Source organism: Anomalospiza imberbis, chromosome 2, assembly GCF_031753505.1.
Source record: "Anomalospiza imberbis isolate Cuckoo-Finch-1a 21T00152 chromosome 2, ASM3175350v1, whole genome shotgun sequence".
Lineage (NCBI taxonomy): Eukaryota > Metazoa > Chordata > Aves > Passeriformes > Viduidae > Anomalospiza > Anomalospiza imberbis.
The window spans coordinates 32,404,168-32,429,732 of record NC_089682.1 but is presented as its reverse complement, the minus strand read 5'-3'; the positions used below and the strand labels follow the sequence as shown (position 1 = coordinate 32,429,732).

Here is a 25,565-nt window from a genome sequence, read left to right as displayed (position 1 = left end):
TGTTCAGCCTGGAGGAGACTGTGGGGAGACCTTGTTGTGGTCTTCAACATCCTCATGAGGGGCAGGCACTGATCTCTGCTCTCTGGGACAGTGACAGGCCCCAGGGAAGGGCTGGAGCTGTGCCAGGAGAAGTTTATGCTGGGTATCAGGAGAAGGTTCTTCCCCCAGGAGGAGGTCAGGCACTGAACAGACTCCCCAGGGAATGGGCACAAACCAGCCTGACAGAGGTCAAAAAATGTTTGGACAGTGCTCTCAGGTACAGGGTGTGACTCTTGGGGTGTCTGTGCAGGGTCAAGAGTTGGACTCGATGACCCTGATGGGTCCCTTCCAACTCAGCAGATGATGTGATTCCATGAAAATAGAGCAAAATGTCTGTACAGACTAAGGAATGAAGGGATTGAGAGGACCTCTGTGAAAAAGAACTTGAGAACAGGGTAAAAGATAGTGTCAGAAAAGGTATGTAATTTGACAAGTGACTTGTAGATAAAATGTTTCTTTTCAGAAAAGGTACCTTTTATCCACTAACAAAAAAAGAGACACTGGAATTTCCTTTTCTTCCTAGTGTTCCCTCAGCCCCTGTAACCCAGTGTTATGTCCAATTTGGCTATTTTACAACCACAACTTAATTTACAAGAACAGCCTTGTGTCTTCCTCCTGACACAGAAAAGTTCACCTGAGGTTCTTCACATTATCAACTACAAAAATATTCCACAAGCAAAATAATTGATAAAAATTAATTGATTGATACCAGGATCAGATAATGAGCCCAGGGAGTCTGGGGCTCTAGGTAGGCATTACTGGGAATGCTCTTTATTTCACATATTTGCACTTTTGGCTCACGAAGAAATGCAAACATAGTTGGATTTTCAGATTGTATGTTGAAACTTGTAGAGCAGGTATTTTTTAAGCACTTAGGAAAAGGGTTAAAACACAGAGAGTCTGAATAGACACCAGTCATCAAATCTCCTGCAACTCTTGCTTGCAAGAGATTTAAGAAGCAGCACAACTTTCCACGGCAAGTTTGTTTTTTCTAATGTTTTGCAAAGTCCACATCAATAATCATGTGAGTTTGTGTTCTTATAAAATCTTTATTGTGGTTTAGCTCCAGTTTCAGTACTGTTCTTGGATTGGAAGTGTCCACTGGCTCATCAGCCAGAATGCCTTTCTCTGGAACACATTTTTTCAATTTCAGAGCAGAAACAGCAGTAACCTTTTTTTTTTTTTTTTTGCATATCTGTCTTCATCTTTTATCAGATTTCATTGCACAGCCACATTCTAGAATGCACACTCAGTGATGTCAAAAGAGTTTTGCTTTAGACATGTTGTTACAAGCAAAAAAAATTATTAGATGTGTTGGAGTCCAAATAGTTCTCAGTTCATGCATCCTCAATCCATCAATACTGTGTGTTTTAAACAACTCATTTGGAAGGGAGCCCAGCATGCTGACTTTATCAGGAGTATTACGTGCATTTTTAGACTCAGGCACATACAGTCCTTATGCACAGAAGAAAAATTCTCCTGCACAGCCAAGATCATCTTCTGTGTTACAGCAGCACTGTCTGGAGCAGCTGTGCTGGAAGTCTGAATGTGTGCTGCTTGTGCATGGGTATTTCCTGAAACTCAAAGTTTTCATCCACAGTGAACATGGCTGTGGAGGACACTTATACATGAACACTTATTTAGATGATCCTGTATCTGCGTGTTCATTGGCTCATGGAATGGTTTGGGTTGGAACTTAAAGCCCATCCATTCCCACCCCTGCCATGGCAGGGACACCTTCCACCATCCCAGGTTGCTCCAAGCCCCACCCAACCTGGCCTTGGACACTTCAAGGGATCCAGGGGCAGCCACAGCTTCTCTGGGCACCCTGTGCCAGTGCCTTTTGGGCTGCATGAATTGCTTTAAAGCAAATTTGTCCATTGAGGATGTGAGAGAGTGTCCTCAGATAACAGTGCTTTGGGGAGCTAAATTTTGACCTGAAGTGGACATGATAATTCTTATCCCCAGTGTTGCACTCAGTTTAGGCCCTTTGTGCAGTGAATATGGCTTAGAATAAATTACTATTAGGCTCTGTGCACCTCAAGAAACTAATGGTATGTGTTTGTGTCACAATGCTTCCATCTTCTGAGAGTGAAAAAAAAAAACAAGGCAAGAAACAGGTTTGTTTTCAATTGTATGTTTGTTTGCTTTTTTCTCTGAGTTGTGATTCACTTCTGGGGTATTTGTGCTGTTTGCAACCAACTTGACCGGGAGGTTGTTCATGAGGAAGCAATCAGGTAAAAATGTGCAATTTGAAAAGGAAGACAAAGGTTTGTCAGAAGAAAACACTTCTTTTGATGATACTGACCCTTCTGATGGCCAAATAGCATTTGCTTGGCTGATGGTAAATGGCAGCTTTCTGAATTTCAATGTACAGAATAAAAATGTTTTATTTTCAGTGTTAAAGAGTGGCTGTTTAAAAAGTAATAGCACATAATGTAATTTAATTTTTTTCAACCACATTAGACAGATATATGATAGCCCAAAGAACCCTGTATAAATCTTGTCTTGAATGGAGTGCAAACCTTTTTCTCACCGAAGCCTGTGGACAGCAGTGTTAGAGCAATGCTGTGTCCTGCATGCATTTGTGTTCAAAATTAGATAATGATTTTTATTCACCAAGACTGTACTTTGAAGTGGTCCCAACACCATGAATTATCTCAATAAAAGTGCTTTACTGGGTTTTATATGGCAAACACTTGAAATTTCCTGTCATTCCAGATTAACATGCTGCTCTCTGCTACAGTCATGTCTGATGATCTCACAGGAGAGAGAATTTTGCAGACCTGAACCTTTAGTCTGTTTTTGTTTTGCTGCCAAGTTGTTTTATATAGAGCTTCTCTACAGAATTCAGAAAGAAAAACTAGTTAAGATTGAAAAAGTCTTTGTAGAAAGTTTGAACTGTCTACACAATACAGAGTCCTTAAATTTAAACCTGTTTGTTTTTCTATTTTTTTCTGTTTACAGTAGTACCTTTTTTTCCTTTCAGGGTTTTCATAAAAATACTGGTGAATACTCTGATGAAACCTAGTCCCCGATATGATGGAGAAGGTTGCACTCAGAAGCAGGGAAGTTGCAGTCCAATAGTGCAGCCATTTGTTTAGTAATATTCCAGCAGAATTTCCAGCAAAATATTTTGAAATAATAGAGATCATGATCCAAAGCTGGCCAAGAACCAGTCTTGCATAACCAAGAGAGTCTTTTTTTTAAGCCTTTTTTTTTCCATTTTTTTGTCATGTACCAAAAAAAAGAGGCGTAATGATTCCTTCTCTGTTCTGAAGCATCCTTCACTGAAATGTCAGGAACTGTCTGCTCTTCAATGATATTTAGTGAACCTCAAAATCCATTTTAGAGATAATAGTAAAATTTAAAAAGGGAAATTAGGATGAGATTTTTACAGGAGCTCTGCTCAAAGGAGAGGGTATCCCTTAAGCACTTTCTGTGCAGAAATTACCTGTAGTTCTAGAACAGATTCATTGTGTTCATTTGCATCAGAAATACTCTCATTTAAGAGAAAGTTTGTGTCCTTAGTGCATCCCAGCTGGGGATGTTTATGATCTCTTAATCAGGGCAGGATGACCTGCAGTGTTTCTTGTCTGGACTCCACAGTGTCCCATAATATATCCACGAGTTCCAGCACCTGCATTATGGCCATTTTGGAGTATTCAATAAAGCAACATCAAGCTGAGATACTGAGCATGCAGAGTGAAGGGCTGAAGGAAATCTTAGGAGTTCTAATTTATAAGGAGTGACACTGAATCCAGTTTCATAGGATCACTTGAAATGCTGATGTATATCAATATATATAGATAAAATATGTATACATTTGGAGCCCCCCAAAAGGGGCTCCCAGCTCTTCTATCAATATGTTTTCATAAGGATGACCTACTCAACGTGTAGTGATTAGCTCAAGACTTCTGGAATAAAGACTAAATCCACTAAAAATACATTGGAGAGAAGGAGAAATCAAAACTTATGTCTGAAAAATGGCAGATAATGGGATTTGGATTCCAGCCTCATTTTGCAGTGGATGTGTGCTATTTTTATGTAATTTTTTTTTTTTCACTTAGGGTTTGATGTGATACTCAATTTATGAGATGCTGGAAGTGTAACACCTTGAAATCACAGCAGAAATACCATTTAATTTCACTTTAGTCTGGGTAAAGCTGAGCCATTGCCCTTTCTTCCTTTTCTTTTTTCTTTTTTTCCCATGGGAAACATAAATTAGTCCATTTGAATTAAATTAGTTGCTGCTTAAAATACGCTTTATGCAACCTTGACTCCATGCTGTTTTGAGCAGCAGTAAGGTGGGCAGATCTTTACCAGATGACTCCATCAGCCTTCCTCTTTTGCATCCCATGAGGCCTGAGGGAAGGAAGGCAGGACAGAATCCCAGTTTTCTGGGAGAGCGAGGACAAGGCACGAAGGAGATTTCTTGGTGGCCCTTTGGAAGATGGGAAAAGCAGCTGAGGGTCCTGCAAGGCAAAGCACAGCAAGGAGAAACGGAAACAGAGGGGAAGCCATCAACCCACTCACCTCCTGGGAAGGGCATGGAGATAATCAGTGACTGTTTTGAGAACTTTGCTTTGGGGAGGAGAAATCACAACTGAAGGAGAGATGAAAAGGTTCATTTGTTGACACTGAGCACAAATGATGACTCTCCCTGCAGATCCATCTGAAATCAGAGAGGGATCTCTGTGTGGGTGGGAAGTAAGAATTTATAGTCATTAAAGTTTTGTACATGCTGGGTGAGTGGGAAAATGGCCAGCACTTTGTTCATGCTACTCAAATAAAGGTGAAAAATCCTCTAGCACCTCACAGGCTGAGCTCCAGCAATGGATTGTCAATATAATTGTGAGGGATGCCCTGTGGTATTACCTAGTTGCTACTAATTAGTATTAATTTTGAACATGGCCTGGGTTGGAAGGGACCTTAAGGATCACTTAGCTCCAACCTCTTTAACCTCCAGCTTTTTTTCCCCTTTGCTATGTTGTGTGTGCTGCCCTCTGTGCACACCCAGTGTAAAACATGGGGAAGCAGGCAATGAGATAATGTGACCATGAGCCTAAAATTAGATTAAATCAGTAAATCTCACTCCAGTGGCAATTTTTTGGGTCCTATGTTGCTGTTAGTCTATACTAGAGAAGGATTTTTTGAGAACAGATAAGCTCTCCTGTTGGATCATGTAATCAAAACAAATTACCTGCTACAAATATTGGCTTTCCTTAATGAAAGTGCTTAAGTGCTGCAATGGATTTCCCTGAGAGACTGTGAGATTGTCGCTGCTGGGGATCTCCAGAAAAATCATTGTAAAGTTATATGGGAAGGAGGTAAGGAGAGATTAATTTAAAATCTTTTTCATAAGTATACTTGAGAATATCCCTACATGTTTTTGTATAGTGATACTATAACTCTGATTATTTCCCATTCTCTTTCCCACTCAAATGACTCTATCATGTCACCTATTTCCTAAATTCCTTTACCTTCTTATTTTAAGTCTTTGCAGTAGACATCCTCACAATTACTCTAAATTAACTATATTTAAAGATATTTTTAAAAATATCACTAGAGACCAGAAAAAAACACTTAAAATTAATGTGACACAGCCTCTTGTCCCATGTGTTTATCCTTGCTCATGTGGTTTACACATGGGACATCTTGGCAAAGGACCTTGTTACAAGCACTGGAGACTTCTACATTAATAAGCTTTTTTATATCCTACACTTCCTTATTTGAATTTTAACCCACTCCTTGTATTTTCATGTTGTCTATGTGAATAATGTACTGTTCTGGAAAGAAAAAATTGGAATCATGGAATGGTTTGGGTTGGAAGGCGCCTTAAAGGTTACCTTGTTCCGATACCACTGCAGGGACCTTCCACTATCCCAGGGTGCTCCAAGCCCTGTCCAGCCTGGCCTTGGACATTTCCAGGGATGTGTTGTTTAATTTCTGCAGGATCTACAAGAAAAAAAAATATATTCGTCTTGAGTACCAGCCCTGTGTGTGTGACTACTAACATTTCTTTGTTGGAATCCAAGTCACAAAGTGATTTGAGACACATGACAAATGGATTTGAATCAACACTTACTTGAAAAGAAAAGGAAATTTTAAAAAGAGAGTTGTAAAAGCCTAAAGTGAAAAAAAGCAACTTTGCCCTGCATGTGTTTGTATTGGTGCTAATGAAACATTGAAATGTGTCATATTACATTGCCCTGATGACACAACCTTTCCCCATAAGATCTACAAATGCAGATGCAATCTTTCTTTGCCAAAAGCTTCACTTCTTGCCAAGTACATTGAGCCATTCCCAGCTTACTGGATAAATCCAGCCATATGTAAATACAATTATTTTTGACCAACCAAGGATCAAACAAAGTTGATAAACTTACTGCATTTCAGTATAAACCTAAAGCATTTTCTCAATGAATCCTCCCAAGTTCATCACTTCCATCAAGGTGTTGCACACCTAATGTTACTTTGCTATGAAGTTGGGTATTGAATTATACTTAATGTGGCCAAACAGGCAGAAGTGATGGCATTTGATTCATACAACTGAATAATTAGGCAAATTGCTATTTTTATGGTTATCCTAAAAACCCAGAATGAGTGTAATCTAAGATACACAACATAATCTCTTCACACTGCAATGGCTTTACCTGCAATCCCATCATTCAAAAAATGAGAATTCCAGACAATTTGGAAAGCAAAATTTGTACTTCTAGCTAGAGATCTTGAAAGAATTAGGTATTTAATGCACTGAAATAAGGGCTAGAGGAAGGGAGAGCTCCTTTGCTTTTGTTTTTCTGAAAAATATGTTGTAAAATATGCAATATTGCTCAGTATTCAATATCATTAAATCTTTCTGGAGCTGGTGCTTGAAAGGTATGGAACACAGCCCTGGTCTTAATTTGTCCTTTTTTTCCCTTCCAAATTTGTGCTGGGATTGAACAAATAGACCTCTCTAGAATTAATCTCAAATTTGGAAAGAGAAATGCATGATTTTTCACATCAATGTGGAAACTCAAATGGCTGTAGGAAGCTTTGTGTGCCGCAGAGAACTAAATTTGCTGGAAGAATGAAATAATGTACCTTTGAAGTTAGAGGTCTTGAAGAAAAGGTATGTTATGGATAGGGAAATTGGATTACAGAGACAAAATACTCCTGATGAAAGTTCATCCACCGGATGAGCAATGAGTAGTCCTAATTCTGGTTTTGCCACATACATGAGTAACTTGTTTCAACAAAAACAAAAAAATATATGAATGCAAAACTGTGTATGAAGGATGGAGGAATTTTCAGGGCTGTGAGTGGAAAGGTCATTCTGTCCTGAGAGTGAATCCAATTAAATTCTGTGCTGAGGCCAAAGAACCTGATTGGCATGTAGATTAAAGCCAAGCTCAAGCCTTCCCAGAGCATTTACTGACAGCCATGAATTCAGAGAGTTTCAGGCAATGAATTTTCCAAGTTGTGCTGGAGGACTTTTTTTAAGCTACATCAAATGCAAAAGCTGAAAGTTGTATAAGAAGAAGGAGGGGAGATTCATAGACTCATGTGGAGATCCTTTCCTGACACTGCAACTTCCAAAGCAACAAAAAAAAAAAAAAAAAAAAAAAAAAAAAAAAAAAAAAAAAAAAAAAGCAACAAAAAAATCTCATTCCTCATCATAAATCAATGAAAAACATCTTTCCATAACATTTTTATTATTCTGATAACAACAGTTTGACATTTTTGCTTTGGCGCAGTTAAGTTTTTCCTATCTATTGCCTGCCAGGAGAAAAAAGTTCCATAATTTCCATCTACTGGAAAGTGCTTCTTTCTGATTATTAATGAATATACACACAGGATGATTTCATGTTTTCTATTCTGAATTTTGCTAGATAAAGCAGGATAATGATTCAGGTCACGAAAAGGAATTGTCATTTATGACAACAATAATAATAACAACATTAGTTTATTCTCCCTTTTTATTATGGAGTTTAGCAATTTTGATCACGAATTTATTGATTTTGAGAGGTGACAATGGTGCATGAGAGTGCTTAAAAGGTATCTGCAGTACTATGTATAGGCCACAAGCCATTTAAATTCTCACCAAAAGCAATCCTGCTGGTGACCTCCTGGAGAGGACAAATCTGCCCACTATAGCCCCGGCCTTTGCATCTTACACAAATCCAACCATGGCATTTTAGATCTTGTGCTAATTCTAATTATGTGCATGTAATGCCCTGGCAAGTTTATTTTAATGATTAAATATCTTTTTCTTAAGACTGGAAAATGGCCTTCAGCCTAATGTGTGTGACTGTGCAGGTTTATCTCTAATCTCACATGCCTGCTATTTTCACATGCTCCAAATACTTCTGCAAGGAAACAAGAAAATTGATGTATTTCATAGTGATTGCCATCTATTTAAATCAGTTTTTGTTTAAATCTGATTAACTCTAGGCTTATTAATTTTATATGTCCAAGTCACAGTTGGGCTCACTTTTTCTTTGCTTCAAAAACACTATAACCCACAAAACAATGAGGAAAAAAAGGTTAATTTTAGACCATTTTCATTGTGTTTTGCCATGGATGTTTGTACCAGCACAAGAGAAAGCTGGGCCTGCATTTTCCACTCCTGATGTTGGTTTAAATTAATCAAATTCTTCACTCAAGCACTGACAAGTCCACACATATACCCCCTAAATATTAAACGTTGAGTTGTGGGGAAAGACCTCAAGGAAGCAGGGATGGGTCAGAAACTTCACTGCATTGAAGCCAATCCAGCATAAAACATAAACCAGGAATAAGGTGAGCTTTGTTAGGCCTGGTGCTTCAGAACAACTTGCAGATATAAATGACATTTTAGGTTCTTTTGGAGGCTCCATGGAAGTTCTTGCATCATATAACTGGTTTGACTACTCCAAATAACTGTGTTGGTTCCTTTTTGTGTATTACTTATACCACAGATATGTCATGGTGATACTTTTGTGCCAACAGTAACTTCAGTGTTTGTGGGGTTTGGTTGTTTTTTGGTTGGTTGGTTGGTTTTTAGAATTGTAAAACTTAATCAGCTGAAAAGTTAATTTTTAATGACTTGGATTTGAAATCTAGTTAATTCAAAACACTAAAGCAAAACCTGGGAGTTCACATAGCAGGCTGGGATTGTTCTGTCTCAATTAAATGGATAAAGGAAGGTGGTCATAGTTTTGCAGATTATTTCAGGGGCAGTGGTAGGACTGAGAGGCTCAGAATTGAGCCAGAGATGAATGGGGTCAAAGGTCTTTCTGCAAACCATACGAGTTTTGGGAAGGGAGCCTGGAAAATTAATAAACAGAACATGGCCCTTATCTCAAATCTGTGAGACTTGCAATACCTTCATTAGTTAATGGGAAAGAACAATATTATTTGTTTTCTGGGCAAACACCAGTTGCAACCTCGATACAATAAACCTGTAAGTTAGTTCAAAATGACATCACTTTTGAAGTGTTTGTCCTCTGATTTAAAAAAATGTCTTTTCTAGCAGTGTTGCAAGGTGAGGGGAGTACAAACTGGCCAGATTTCCTTACCTCAAATGTCCATTTAATGGCTTAAATTTGGGCTGCTCAAGGTTACTTAGGAAAGGCACAGATTCAAACTTACACAGCCCAAGGGGTTTAGGGGAATGGTTCCTGCATAGTGGGAGAAGTGGCTTTTCAATCAGGCTAAATTAACAGAGATGCTGGAATATGGACCTGTCTCACATCTCCTGTTTGCTTTTCCTACCTTGAGTGAGCCACTTCTGTTCCCTGAATCAGCTGAAAAGCCAGGAGAAGGTATATAGGAAGAGAAATTAATTCAGTATTTGGACTCTACTATGAGGCACAAGTGGATGATGTGATGTAAGCACTTCCATCTTTCCTTCCCTGTTTTCCACAGGTTTTAGTCGATGTTTTTCAGTAAGGTGACTGTAAGGTAAAACACATGTTGGGGGTTTGTGTCTAGGTCATATTTGCTTGAGTAAAAGTCCATATGCAGCAGGAAACTGGTTCTCTTGACTGGTCATGCCTAAAAGATAGAGATAGATATAGGTATAGATACGTTTGTTGGTTTGTTTGGGGTTGTTTGTTTGGGTTTTGTTTTGGCTTTTGTTTGTTTTGTTTTTGTTGGTTTGGTTTGGATTATTTTGCATGAGCTGCACTGCTTTTGCCACCCTGGTTCACCAAATTATTTGGGCCAGCTTTAGGATAGGGTGTCCTGTCAGGGAAAGACAGAACAGAAAATACCACTGTTTCCATGTGATGGTTTACGTGGCGATTTTATAAGTCTTTTCCCTTCTAAATGATTCTGTGATTTTATTCTTGAATATAAGAGTAAGGTTTCCTTCAATTTTTACCTTCTCCCCTTCTCCTTTATGAAGTCTGCTTTCAGAAGGGTGATTTTGCAGATGGAGAGAGCTGAGTGTAAATCCTGCACTGTTAACCTCAGCCCTGTAAACATCTGTCAGCTACTCCACCTACTTTCCTCCAGTAAAAATCAGTTTTTAAACATGGGGATGCCTTCAATTTTTCCTTCTTTGTAGTGAAGATGTACTTCCAAGGGTTTTCTGTAATTCTGAGGTTTGGTAACTTCTTAAAAATGAAAGGTGATATTCTCAAGTAAAGCATATGCCTTGAGAAAAGGAACAGAAGTCTTTCCACTCCTCCAGCTCCATACATTTCCTTTCCTGCTGTTAAGATCATAATAATAAGCAGTGATAATTAAGTGATATTAAGCACAGTTTAATATCACACCATAATTTTGTGCTATAGACTTGAAATTAAGGCTTGGGAGATTTTCCCTCTCTCTGCTCTTTTACCTTTTCTGACTTTAAGCAGTATTTGATTGTTTTTTTTCAATGTAGATCACACACTGTGATTAGATACTGATCATTGTCTTTGGGCCTCTCCAGTTGCTTTCACAAAGTGATTTCAAACAAACCAACAGTGGACAAGGATAACCTAAGAATGCCTTTAGATAAATATATTTCCATAAAAGCCTTGATAACCCCATACCCTATCTTTTCAATGTTTCCATTAAAATTTATTTATTACTAGAGTCTCAAGTCTAAGGAAACAGTACTTTATTCTCACCTCTTGGAAGAAGTCAGTAAATGAATACAGAATTTTGATAGCAACATTTTTTAGAACTCAAGTTAGCAAAAATTATTAATTTTTTTCAGGTTCCTGGAATTGGCAAAGAGATTTTTCTCCATCCCTGGATTGAAACAAGGGACTTTTTTTCAAACAGTTCTGCTGTAGAAATATATAATTATGTGTGGGTAGAACTTGGCGTGGATCTCTTCCCCTTTAGGGATTTGAAGAAAACAAGCCTTTTCAAATACCCTTAATAACATACAGGTAAATAATGAGTTCAGACCAAATAACTGCTAAATATGAGAAAAACAGCATATTTCTACTCCTACTGCAAGCCAGAAAAAGATCAGTGATTACCCATATCCTGACAGTGATATTTTATACAGACCTCTCCACTGTTTTCAAGTGGGAGATCAGTGCCTAGGCTGATGGCAGGATGTAGACCTTATAAAGTATTTCCTGCTGAAAAGAGCACTTTGGGTTATTGCATAGGCTAAAATGTCATTTAACGAGCTGGATTATGAAAGGTGGACTCCTACACACACAGGAATAAGTATTAACTGACATAAGAGTCCTGATCTAGCAGGAAAAAAACTACCCTAACCAGGCATATCCCCAGGTCAGTAAGAAATCTCACTAAATTCCAGTGAGATCTTTATACAGACAGAGTTTGTGGCAATAGGGACTCGGCTCAAAAGGGCAGTACCTCAACAGCCAAGCCTCATTTGTTTAGTTTCCTGTGGGCATCCCAACTAGAAAAACAAGACTAGAAAGGTGGGGCTCTTCAGCCTGGAGGTGAGAAGGTTGTGTGGAGACCTCACAGCACCTTCCAGTGTCTGAATGGGCTACAGGGAAGCTGGAGAGGCTCTTCATCAGAACTGTAGTGACAGGACAAGGGCTTCAAGCTGAAAAGGGGAAATTGAGGTTTCATACGTAGATTAAATTCTTCCCTGTGAGGGGGAAGAAACCTGTGGCACAGGTTTCCCAGATGTGCTGTGGCTGCCCCATCCTGGAAGTGTCCAAGGCCAGGTTGGATGGGGTTTTTAGCAACCTGGTCTAGCTGAATATGTTCTCACTCATAGCAAAGATATTTAACTAGACAGCCTTTAAAAGGTCTCTTCTCACTCAAATTTTCTGTGTTTTGATGATTCTATGTTCTTTGTAACTCACAGAGTGTCGCATAGGCCTCACTGTAACACCACATGTTAGTAATTTCTCGTTATTAATTTCTAGTAGTAATTATTGATTCCTAGTTGTTAATTCATAGTAATAACCTTCAGTTTGGAAGATGGCACAAAATTTAGCTTTTGATGTTTTGAAGCTTTTTCTTTTACTAAGCTGTAAATCTTTTTTAATTTCTCCATTCTGTTGTAGTGGCAGTAGATGTAGAAGCTTTGTCTGGGTTTTCTTTTTTTTTCCTGGCATGTGTTGAGATGTTCTATATATTAATAATTGTACCCAGTCTGTGGGGAGAACAGGGAAAGGATGATTTTCCCGAGTTTTTCACCCTCTTTTCTTCCTTAAGGCATGTGGCAACAGCTAATGGGAATTCTGAATTCCCTTTGGACATTAAGGAATGCCTGTTCTTTTTGCTTTGTCTGCTTTGTCTCCTCCGTGTGGTCCCACACCATGTTTAGAGCCACACCATGTTCCTTTCAATGGTTTGTGGGAGTATTTATGTCAAAGTAAACTCCCAGATTGGCCTAAATTCATTAGGAACATTATCCTCCCCAGTCATTATCAAATTAGGCTCTATGCTGCAGCTTTCAGAATTACTTTGTACATCTTCTTTGTAGCCACAGTGTCCTCTGACCCAGTAATTCACGTTTCATCACGCAAATTGGTTGAATACCAGTAACCTTTTATTGTGTGAACACAAAGAGCTATGCCTGAGATAAATCTGGCCTAGTAAGGCCATAAAATTCCCACAATATTTGTGTATAAAGGAGATTTATGCATTTCTTAAGTGTTTTGCCAAGAAAAACCCACAGCAAGGACAGGCAAACTAAAGCAATGAGCAGGAAATGTATCATTAGAGTTATGGAAGAGGCTGTTCCCTGCATCAAGGGCAGAGGGACATGTTAGGGACTAAACTGAGGGGCAGTCATAGTTCCCACCAAATAAGGACAACTAAATGTGCTTAGAAGAGTCATTGTTGGTCAGTTTGTGCATTTTGAATAAACTTTGGATTTGTGGGAAACTTATTAAAGAAGTAAGGTTTGTAGATTCCAAGAAAAGAAACTATTTATTCCTTCCTTATCCCAACAGTGGCCAACCCTCCTTCCCTATGCACATGCCCTTTGTTTTTACCATGGAAAAACAGAGCAACCTGTGGTGGCAAAGAGGCAGAACAAGCGTTTACAGGGGGATGGAGGAAAGAATGAGAGAATCAGGGCATGCATGATGAGGCTTATAGATCTGCCTGTGTCCAAAGGATTTACTTGATTAGGAATTGCTTGCTCTGCATGATGGTCAGGGATTCTTGGGAAAAACAACCACTGAGGAGTTGGCTTCCTGCTGCAAATGAAGAGTTATTGCCTTTCTTCCTTTTCATGAAGCTGCAAATGCTTTAGGACAGTGATGTAATGCTGGCTGGCTGTGTGGACAATGTACTCCTGCTTGTGCACCCGCTCACTGAACAGGCAAAGATTCAGCAACATGGCTTCACCTTAGTGTGAATTGAAAAATTGGTACTAAATTGGGGTTAGGTGGGGAAATGGACAAGTTCATGCAGCCACAGTTCCTACATTTGGGAGCTGCTGAGCCACCTGTGTCCTGCAGGAAGGCCGACTGTTACCCAGGTGTGGATTTCCCTCTCCTATAAAATGTAGGCAGTTTTTCTCCCATGAGGTAGCAGCAGCTCTCTCTATCCCAAGGTTTCACTAGTCCAGGACTCCAAGAGTGGTTCCACCAAAAGAACATTTGCCTTGTGCAAGAAGGGTTTGGACAACGCTCTGAGGATCAGGGTGGGATTCCCAGGGTGCCCTGTTCAGGGCCAGGAGCTGGATCAGATGATTTTTGTGCATCACTTCCAGCTCAGGATATTCTCTGATTCTGTGTAAATATCCTCGTTCCTCCTCCAGCTTCCTCCCCCTTTCTTCCTTTGCAGTGCCCTGGCAGAAGGCCCTGGCTCAGGTTGGAAAATCCAAGTGCTTTGTGGTTGTCACCATCTTTCCTTTCCAAGTAGGCCCTGGCACAGAGGGAGCTTGGCCCTGCCACAACACAGCACCAAAGGGCAAAACCAAAATTTGCAGCATTTATTCCCACCTCTGCTGCTTTACTAAACAAAATCTTCTAATGGATCAATGATATTCCCATTTTAGCCTATATATTGCACCCACTTACTGCAATATTAGGTTAAATTTTTTATACACTATACTAGAAAACACAGGTGCCCATAATATGTTTATTGACTTCCTTGTGCTTAGCTATATTTAACACAGGATTTCTTGTATTCAATATAATCTTTTTTTCTGTTCCATGTCTTTAAGGGTAAAATCAAGAATTTGAGTATTACTTACCATTAAGCACAACAACCTGATCAAGAATAAGCCCACATTTCTCTGGAGATAGCATGTTTTCTTTTGGGGCTAGCTTTCTTGGGAAAGAACACAGGCAAAATCTCCACGTCTCCAGTCCTGCAGCTGTTTTTACACAAATAAAATTGCTTGCAGGAAAAAGATTTCTTAGGCCTAAAAGCCATTAAAGCATTTACTTCAGTAACTCTATAAACACTACCCAAATAGAAATTTAAAATCATCGATAAAACTATGACACTTAACTAAAGATCAAGAGCTAAGTAAACAACCTGTTGGGTGACATCTCCCAGATTAATGATTGGTAATAAATGGGGAAAAGAGAGTTTAGAAGTTTACAGCTCCTGGATGTTTTCCACGTAATTTTCCTTTTATACACACTAAGTAGAGGCAGTTTCACTGGTTTAATATCTGCTGGTGATACTGTGTTTAAATTAAAACTTCCTGCATAATCTAGAGCAAAATGGCTGTTCTGTCAAGCAAACTTACTTTGGGATGGCAAAAAATCCGAATGGTCTGTGCTGGAAACTTCAAGAAAGGTTTGCTTTGTCTCAGCATCAGTTACAGCAAAGTGTTCCTAATTTGCAGGCAAATGTTATTAAATGTTGGATTAGTGGGCTTGGACTTGCTGTCATCTATTTTTTTTATAGTCAGTGCTGTAGTGTGGACTGCGAAAAACAAAGGACATCTTCCCTATTATTGCATTAAGTTTCTGATTTACTATTTAATTTTATTACCAAAAACTCTGTCTCCAGGCTAATAGTAATGTAAATGTTTGTCATTTCTGTGCAGTAAAAGCTGAAGGCAGATTATTTTTCCTTGTTAGGAATATTCTTTCTAATTTTTGATTTAGGATCACAGGGTATTGGTGACATGATTTTACAAAAGCAGGCAATCAAACTTTGTAAAAAGATACCTGTTCTGATCACAGCTCTAGGCATTTCAATTTTTTGAAATTTTTGAACTCTGACATGGGATTCTGCTGCCTCTCTGAAAATGTTTATATGTAAATGAGAGACCAACTTGTAATTTAGTGCTGTGAGCAATACACTACTTCCATATTTCTAGGGAGAAGTGGATAAGAACTTCTGGAAAAGTTACTGTTTATTATACATCAAAAAAAAAAGAAATCAACAATATCAGATCTTATTTTATCCTCTAGCATTTTACACCCTGGGGCCATATCCCTAAAAATTGCATATTGGCATCATTCCCCTGGCTCTGGAGAGTGACAGCAGCTGAGATTCTGGCAGTGGTCACCAATTGTACATTGTATTTCCAGTGGCACGTTATCCAGTGCCAGAGTTTTATCACTTCTGAGGAATCCCTTTGTACACGGAGCAGAGGGAATACTCTTCCCAACGTGCAAATAAACAAGAAGCACGGAGTGCTTGCTGCCAGTCACTGTAAATAGTTACCTCAGGTTTATTTTCTCCCCAAATCTGCTGGTTGCTAGAAGACACGACACTTTATGTGCAGGAGAACAGACACCGTGTCGCCATCGCGCCGAGTACGTGAGCAACAAAACAACTTATTTTTAACACCAAAACAATGTGCTAAATTTAGACCCAAGCAGCAAGGGGATACAGATTTAGCCACATTAAAATGCTGCAGATGATCTCAAGATGACCACAGAACTCATTTTTTTATTGTGTTGAGCATAGTTATTCTGGCAATTTAAGGTTCATGAAAAAGTCACTGAAGAAAAATAGAAAATCCTCTGATTTTTTTGTTTCCAGCTAATTATAAGCTTTAAAGCATGAACATAAGAGAAGCCTGAACAAGATTGGTTTAATTAATCTGAATGTGATTTTTAGTTGTCCGGCTTGATACTTCCCCAGGATTTAGTAATGCTGATTTTGTGGTTGAGATGGTATTTCAAGCTCATTTATGTTAAGATTGGCTTCTTTCCCACCATGCCCCAGGCTTTTGATCATGATCATATCTTGGCCCAAAGAAAATGGATGATGCCTTTTTTTGGGATAGGTTCTAGAAAAATTAACCCCTTTTAGCCTGAATAAAAATGTCTGATAAAAAATGTCATTCAACTTTCCATTGTTTATGAAGCAAACTTTTTATTTCAGTTTTTTAACTCTGCTGGGATAAGACAACAGTTAAAACAAGAATCATCCTAGGAGGGAAAAACCAAAGGCCTCAAGGATTTGGCTTTGTTATTTTTGTTGTCGCTGTTGTATTGTAAATTCACAAAAAAATACTGGAAAAGATTGCAGGATTTCACAGAGAGTTTTTAAAGACTTTAATAATCTTTAATATGACTTGAAAAGCTTTAAACGTTTTTTATTTAATGGTAGTGGTATTATTTAAGTTGTTATGATAGTTTTCAGATATATTTTTAAAAACTATGAATCACAATGTGTTTATTTTGACTCGAATGTCATTTTGAGTCAAATGTAACTTTTCTTCACTTGATGGATAATTTATGCTTTTGACTTGATTATATAAAATGAGGCTAAATTATAAATCCTCATTATCTTTACTGCAATTCTCAGTATTTTTTAAATAGGTAAAACTAAGGCTTTTATTTAAAATTGTAACTTAAGTTTTGAGTAAAATGATGAGGATTTTTATAAAGACAGTTTCTTTTTCAGTTTCATTGCCTTTCCATCAAATAAGATTTCTACAATTGTCAAAGCATTCCTAAAACTGGCAGCAGATAGGAAATGTTTGAAGGAAGACACAGGTTATGGAAGTATCCTTTTTATACACAACTGTGATTTTAGTTTTAATATTTTAGAACATATTACATTTTTTTTTTTCTGTTTATAATAACAGAATTTCCAAATGGAATTATGTACAGCATTTTTTTTAATTAGGTGTGAGTTTAAGACTCCTAGAACCACACTTGCAGAATTGAACCTTTGGTGGGTTCATTTTTTGTATTGAAATAAATGCTGCCTTTTCTGTACTCATTATTGCACTCCAACACCTCTTTCCCTAATCTTACATTGCTCCATTGAAAATTAGTTGCATACAAAGTTTTTTTCAATATATTGTTTGGCACTCCAGACTGTAAAGTGACAGCTTCCATCTACTGAAAGTGTTTTGGAATATTTTTCTCTGCCAAGGGTCTCAGTGAGCCACCAGCACTGAATGATCAGCTCTCCAAGATTGAGACTTCCTCAGGGGAACTCTGAAGTATCAAACCTGGGCAGTTAATTTGAAGTTCCAGGAGAAGATGGCCACTTCCCTTGCCATTACCTGGTCCATGAAATTCCTGTCTATGGAGCTCGCCTGTCCTCTTGGTGGAGACTGAGATGGGGAGAAGGAAATAAATATGTAGAACCCACCATTTACAGTAAAGATTCCCTGATCTGTAGACATTAACTTTTTTTCTGCTTATTGTTTAAGTGCTTTCTTAGAGCTCTCAGCTCTAAAATATGTTGAGACCAGTGAATTGTACTCATTTCTGACTGATGATGGGTACAACACAAAGGCTTAATCAGGTTTCTTGAAACCTGGAATTTTAAATGAAGAATGAAGGACAGTAGTCCAGAAGTGTAAAAAAGTCAATCCAAATTCCCAAACCCAAAGAGGATAGTATTTACCTGCTTACGCCACAGTCCTATTGCTGTTCATGTGAAGTCATTTGAGGGAAATGGTCTTTGTCTTAAGTCATACAGAACTGTTAACATTGGGCACCATCTAACAATAGGATGCATAGACAGTGCTTTTTTCTGGCTTTCAGGTCTCCTCTCCCAGAGGACCCATCTTTGTTCTTTTTGGGAAGGAATTCAGACATCAAAAATAATTCTAATAATGAGAAGTTATTTGGAGAATATCCACCAGCTTGTTTCGTTTCCTTGTTAACAGATCAAAGAAAATGTATTTAATTTTTATATAACATTCATGTATGCATACTTCCGTTCTCAGCAAAAGCAGTAACTTTACCTTGCCATAGTTTCTATTTGTTTTGTTTTATTTTAATACTATTGTGTTTAAGAGCCCGTTGTTCCAGCTGGGCTTTCTAAATCTGCTCTGGTTACCCAGTCTGTCCTCCCATTAGTATGAAAATGTTTCTAATCTAGACTTCTAAGTTTGGCTTACATACCAACATCAATTTTAACATTGGAATGACCAATATAATTTTGATGGTCAGATCTGTTTCAAACCTTCTTGTGATGAGTGAGATTTTTGCCCCAGATTGCCAATTTTTTTCAGTTATGTTCATAAGTTATATTAAAGTCCTTAAAACTTAAGTGATACATAAACTCTCCTGTTGTTTTTGTGGATACTTGAATTTAACAGCACTAGAAGTACAGTTTACATCTTAATATGTACATTTTTACTTACTCTGGCTAATTTAAAGAACTGGGACCACTTAACAAGACCCTTGTTTTAAATGTCTTCTTATCCCATCAGAGTTAACAATTTTGAATTAAAAGTTTCCTTCATAAGCATAAAAAAACCTCAAAAGGTCCATAGCTACTCTTCAGAATATTTTCTAAAGATTATGAAATTCAATTTGTGCAAGTTCCTTTTCAATGCTTTAATTTAAGGCCTGGGCTCTTCTCCATGTTCTGCCTCACTAATTTATATTTAAATATTTCTATTTTATTTACATATACTGTTCTGAATCTGTCACACTAGAAAGCAAGGTGCCTATGAATACTGAAAACCAGGTATACTGTTCAACACTGGACACAGTGTTTTACAAAGCACAGAGAAATCTCAGGCCCCTTGTGATAAAAGGCTGAATCACAACAAAATGTATAAGTAGAAATGCAAACTTCAAGTCAACATAGCATGATCAGATTATATTAATATTATGCACCGTTAGTATTTATTCAATATAAGTATTTGTTGTGTTTGAGAAATTCCTAATGAGTTGGGATGTGCTGAAAATACTGCCAAGATTATATTTCTTGCAGTATTACTGTCCTTCCTGTGCTAACACGTTAGAAATGAGCAACCACTGAGAAATTATGAAAAACATGATTCTCCTCCTAGGCCAAATCCTTCACCAAGACTGTTCAGCCATGCAGGAAAAACCATCAAATAAAACACACAAAACCACATCCTTCAGGTTATGGATGCTTGCACAATATTGACGAATTTTTTTGAGGTTCTGCTGTCACAAAGAAAAAGCCAAAATAATGTGTGCAGGGAACACATGAACAGTTGTTTAGGAGAGGTCTGCCACTCATTACCAAGTTGTTTTCTGGTTGTCTCAGTGAGTATAAGTAACTTTCAATTCTATTGTACCATAGTGGAATAATTTGGTAAATTCACACTGTGGTAATGCACATTTCACTTTGTGCATTATTATTGTACATTTTTACTTTTGTTTTTTCTATCTGAAGCAGAAGAGTCTCCATGAACTACCAATGAAAACCTTCTTTTGAATTAGGGGAACAAGAAACTGGCAGGGATTGAAGTTTTAAAGATCTGAAGGATTGGAAAGAGGGAAAGCAGAGCAGAGCTCTATTGCTCATAGAGATAGAGAAGCTCAAGGCAAAGGTGCTTTTTTTGAAAATCTTTTATGATTAACAGGCAAGGGGTTGTTCTTAAGTAGTGTGTGGAGGCAATGCAAATGGTGCTCCTGGCTGGCAGGCTCTGCTCAAGTTGTGGATGTGAATTTTCAGCAGCTCAGGATCTAGACCATAAAAATCTGCCAGCCCAGTGACTTAATGTGACCCTCTGGAAGCCAGTGGCAGCGTTTCCACAGGCTTTAGGAGGTGTTGTGGCAAAGCTCAGTGCTGAGCTTGCAGTGCTTTCCAGAGCACTGAAATGTGGAAAAGGGGATCATTTGCTCCCTGAATCACCAGTTGTGTTGCTAGGCAGCAGAAGCTCTAACAGAGAGGGATAAAAGCACAGGAAAAATTTGAGTTTAACATAGCAACGAGATTGTTGTGAGGAATTTAAAGATTCAGTCTGACTTGGACAAAATCCTGAGCCTAAAATCCTTGTGCTGATACCTCAGTGTTGCCACTGCTGGGAGCACCTGTGACTCCCATTAGCTCAGGGGAGGTTTGTGTGTGCTTAGCACTTCTCAGAACTTGGACCCTGATGCTTACACACATGTGTTGGATTTGCAGAGTCACTAATCTGGAAGAAAAAGAAATGTTGACTCTTCTGGTTCTTTTGGGTTTTACGCAGGCCAGACATACTGAAAGAGTGGCTTTTCCTGTAATATTTCATCACTTCAACTGTTATTGCCATTCAGCAGCAGGGAACTCCGTGGCATATGAAAATGAAAACCAATCTTTTAGAACTTTTAGACATTTAACCCTAGCTCAGATCTGTTCTTCCTTTCTGTGGCTCTAAACCCCTAGGAGTGGATTGCTGCTTCTGGGCTGCTGCTTAAATGCCACTAACTTTCATCAAATAAATTATTTTTATTAGCATGGTTGTACTGCAAAACTGAAGATTTGACCTGAAGATTGGTTCCTGTCTTAGTTCCTCCCCTTGAAAATGCCCCTGAAAATTCATCTTCCTTTGCAGTCTAGCATAGGGATATTTCTGTAGGCCTAAACAGCACTGGCTACCAAGGAATCCTAATATTTTTAGACTATAATTCTTTGGAAGCATGTGGATAATCAAAATGGAACAGCTGGGAGAAGGAAATATTGCTCCTGGTGGGAAGGAGAGCCCAGAGCATAAATGGTTTCTTCCCATATGCACAAGAAGATCATAAAAAAATTCCAAGATCCCCAAACTAATGCTATAACCACAGGGTCATGCTGCTCTTGGGTGAGTGTGTGGGGCTATGCAATGACTTCAACATATTTGAAGAACCATTATTCAAACACTTCTCTAATTTTCTAGTAAAAATCTCCACACACATTCTAATTCAGAAGAACTGCCCAAGAAAAATACCCAGTGCCCTGCTAATGAACATCGAGCCCATTGTCAAAAATTAAAAGCCTAACCTCTATAGAGAGTTTAAAGAACATAATATAACTTTGATTATATATCTTGTCATGCCAAATTTCCCTAGAGGAGCCATGGTTCTAATTTAACCTTATTGAAAAGCAAACTGCAAGGAAAACCACAGAATTCCATGAACCCCAGGGATGCACCCTGCGTGGTGTTTGACATATTTCATGAAACCTATTTCATTTCCAGTCCCCTCAAATGACATCATCTCCTGTTCCACTATGAAACATTAGCATTTACAGCCTGTACATCCTGCTGGAACATTGTGAGAACCTCATGAATTTGTTGGGAAACTTGCCCCCTTTCCCTGAAATTTGCTGGAGTCCCCACAGAGTAATAACTGAGAGCACCTTGCAAGCTGATACTTGCTTTGCTATTTAATTCTCAAAATCACAAACTAAGAGTTCCTAGATGAAGGAGCTCTTTTGGGAAATGTGGCTAGAACAACTTTACAGGACTTCCTTGGTAAAGCTTTGTTATACAAGTATATCAGTTGCTCTTTCTATTGAAGAAAAGGTTACATCTGTTTCTTTCAATACTGGAGGCCGAGAAAACATGACATTCGAGGAAGCCAAAGGTCAAATATGTGGAACTTCTATACATCCCTGTAAAAGATTATTCCATTTGACATTAGACTCCAGCTAGGTAAAATTAAGATGAGTATAAAATGCTTTTGTTTGTTTTTGTTGGGTTGGGGTTTAGGACAAAAGCCTTCATAAGCAATGTGTGTAGTATCTTCTTAATGTTAAATCCTTTTCTAGATAGGAACTAACTGAGAAGTCAGCCTGGTTTTAATTAGGTTTTCTTTTAATGGTGAACTGAGCTAGCCATAACAATTAACTTTTTTAGTTTAATCGTTTACTTCATACATCAAAGGTAAAATTGAAGATGGGAGGGCTACATTTATTTCTTTCGTTTCATGGCAGATCCCTAGAATTGATTCAGTCAAATTGTATGGCAGCAGATATGACACTTTGTCTCTCATATTACAAAGATCTTTACTTTTGTGGATGTGAACTGGAAGACAGTTTTAAAAAGCAGGGTTTGGTTGTTATGGATAATGATGCAGCTCTTCCTTGCACCTAATTGTCCATCAGTAGTCAGCTCTGGGGGTGGGAAGCATGCTTGTTTTCTCTTCCTTATCTCAGCATTCATCTTAAAAGACTTTAAAGTCCTCATTTTCTCCTTCCCTCAAAGAGAGATGTTGTCTCCCTCCATTTAGGACATGTTGGCTGATATTCTGGAACATGTGGATTTTATGGTTTGCATAATCCACACAATTCTCCTGTGAGAACAGGGTAGAATGATACCTTTTAATTTGTTCATTTCAAAACTAACCAGTGCTGGAATAGAGTCGGAGGACTCAGCTTTGTTTCCATCTAATGTAATCACAATTTTATTAACTTCAGTGAGCAGTCACTGCTGGCGTTGTGCCAGGAGAACTTTTCTATTCATCCCAAGATATTTTTTTTCTTTAACAGGAGAAAGTAATCTTAAAAAAAAAAAAAAAAAAACAAAAACAAAACAAAAAAAAAAAACCAAAAAAAAAAAAAAAAAACAAACAAAAAAAACCCTCCACAAAACCAAGGTAAAACAGTCTTTAGGAGTAACCCATTTATGTCATTTGTATAAAGTAAAGCACCCCAAGACAATTCATGGCAGGGTTACTGTTAGAAGTTGAGTAATTTGGAATGCTTGTTCTAGATTATTATCCATAAATTCAAGTTCCTAATTTCTCTTTTCAATATATATTTTAGGTTCTCTAGGGCAGAAAGTGTCTTATCCTATATCTTCCCATAAATTTATCTGAGCAATCTCTTAATATGAGTGTAGATTAGTACATAAACTCACTAGTATATATTTTTCAAAACAATTATTTTGTTCAAGTACTCCCACAGAATTTGAGAGCAATTTGAAGCAACACATTCTATAGCATTTAACACAAAAAAAAAAAAAATAAAGCCTTCTCTTTTTTTCCTCTAAGATCTTTAAAAAACAATTCTTCCTTTTCGTGGATTGGCATCAGTTAGACAAAACCCCACATTTTTTTTAGGAATGGACTCTTCTGCTTTGCTGTCTCAGTGGTCTCTCATTATCAACTGCCAAAGACCTCACATCAGAGGCAAGAAGTCTCTGTGGATACATTGAACTCTAGAATAAAAAGAAGAGCTCTTTAAAAGTAAGGAGGAAAAGCAAACAAACACCCCTCTTGTCTGAATCACATTTGATAGCAGATTTCCTTGGTGAGCAAAAGATTGGCAAAAAACTGAGGGCAAAGCAAGAGGAGAGAGCTCTGTCTAGATGAGACAGTGCATGGAAAGGTTACATTTATCAGGGAGTGAGATCTCAAAAGCATAGATGACATTTTCATGGTGAAGCACTTCTGAAAAGCATTTAGAAAGGTGATACTACAGGAGAATTTTGTTGCCTCATATTGTTGTTTGTTTTTCTATTTTTGTTATAATGAGATAGCATCAAGTCGATTTATTGGCAATAAATAGGAATAATAATAAATGGTTTGTTAGATGCTGCACTGACTCTTGTTAAAATGTCCTCAGAAATGCCTGGGACTCTTTTGCTTGGGTATTGCAACACAGTACATGAGAAATAAGTTTTTAGGGTTGTATTAAAAATCTAAAGTGGTTGTCATGGGCAAAAAGCACTGAAGCATTTAAAAGCATTAAAAAAGGAAAGCATGTTGATACTTCTGAAGAAATTACACAGGTGTACAAACCACTGATCCCTTCTTAAATCCATATTGCATTGCAAAAGCTGCAAGATAAAAAAGGCCTTAAGCTCAACATCCCTTCTTGAGGACCTGGTGCCAGCTCCAGCTGTTGAAGCTGGAAAAGGAGTGAATTACCTGGGATTTTTCTTTCCATGTGCAATTTGCATATCCTAACTAAACATAGGGAGGGAGAGGAGGGGAACAACAAAGGGAACAATAAGGATTTTGTCTGAGGCCAGGTCAACACTTGCCCTAGATAATGGTCGATGCTTGAATTGCTTAGAGTGGGTTCCCTCCCAGCACGGGCTGGTTTTCATCATGATGATAAAGGAAAACATTTCACACAATAACCATTGAGCCCCTTGTTGTGACTTGAAAGCTGCACAACTGCTTTTTATTCCAGGAGCATAGGACTGAAAAATCATCTTAAGAACATGGCAATCCTTTGGTATTGCACACGTTTCTCTCAGTAATGTGTTTAATCATACATGAAGCCAGAGTGGGAAGACATTGTACCCCTTTCAGTACGCAACTTAAACCTGTGAATAAAACTTGTTTAGCATAACTACATAGAATTTCCTTGACTGGGTTTATTTTGGCTCCTCCACTGTCACAGATGTTCACTATTACCGAAAGAAAACACTGTAAACTTAGTAGAGATTTTAAAGGAGGAAAGGGGGAAATCTGAATAAAATCTGGAGGTTTTTTTGTTGTCTGTGACCTGATCATCAGCTCTAGAAAGCACGCGAGCAACCTGCTGGGATCTGGTTTCCTCTGGGGAAAGCAGTGACGTAAATCCACTTACCCCTCATGGGAGCTGTGGAGATTATGGAGTGATTTGGCTGAGGGTCAAATGGAAGGGAACGTGAAGGGGAAAAAAAAAAAAGCTTTCAAAGGTTGTTTTCAGGTTTGAAGGAGATAAGATGAGTTTTGTGGCTCTTTTATCACTTTCTCATGCCAGGGTACCTCAGATGTGCCTGGAGGAATGTGGCCCTTGCGGTTGCAGTCGCTGCATTCTCACGGGAATTTGAGCTGACCTTGTCAGCTCTGGGAGCAGCGCCTTAGACAGTGCAGAGCCCTTTGCTGTGCTTTGAGAGCTCTATTAATAGATCTCTGGCACCCAGCCCAACTCCAGGGCTGGAGGTGTGAGCTTTTGCACTCCTCTAAGGTTTTGCTTGCATGTGTTAGCACTGTACAAAGCCACCTTGCATCTCGAGATAAGGGAGGTAAAATCCCCAGCTATCAGCGTCTGGCTCTGCTTCTGCCTCAAATTTT

General features: G+C 38.3%; 1 long non-coding RNA gene across 4 annotated transcripts in view; it reads left to right on the top strand.

Annotated features, from left to right (window-relative positions):
- LOC137468599 (uncharacterized) overlaps positions 1-25,565 on the top strand; it is a 58,619-nt gene that overhangs the window by 12,524 nt on the left and 20,530 nt on the right. The window contains exons 2-5 of one of the 4 annotated variants that reach the window (XR_010996046.1): positions 6,995-7,124; positions 9,934-9,969; positions 11,216-12,333; positions 13,398-13,600. This is a non-coding gene — a long non-coding RNA (uncharacterized lncRNA). Of the gene's footprint in view, positions 1-6,994; positions 7,125-9,933; positions 9,970-11,215; positions 12,334-13,397; positions 13,601-15,733; positions 16,873-25,565 lie in introns of those variants that run through there. The other 3 variants (XR_010996045.1, XR_010996043.1, XR_010996044.1) reach the window with 3 other exon arrangements.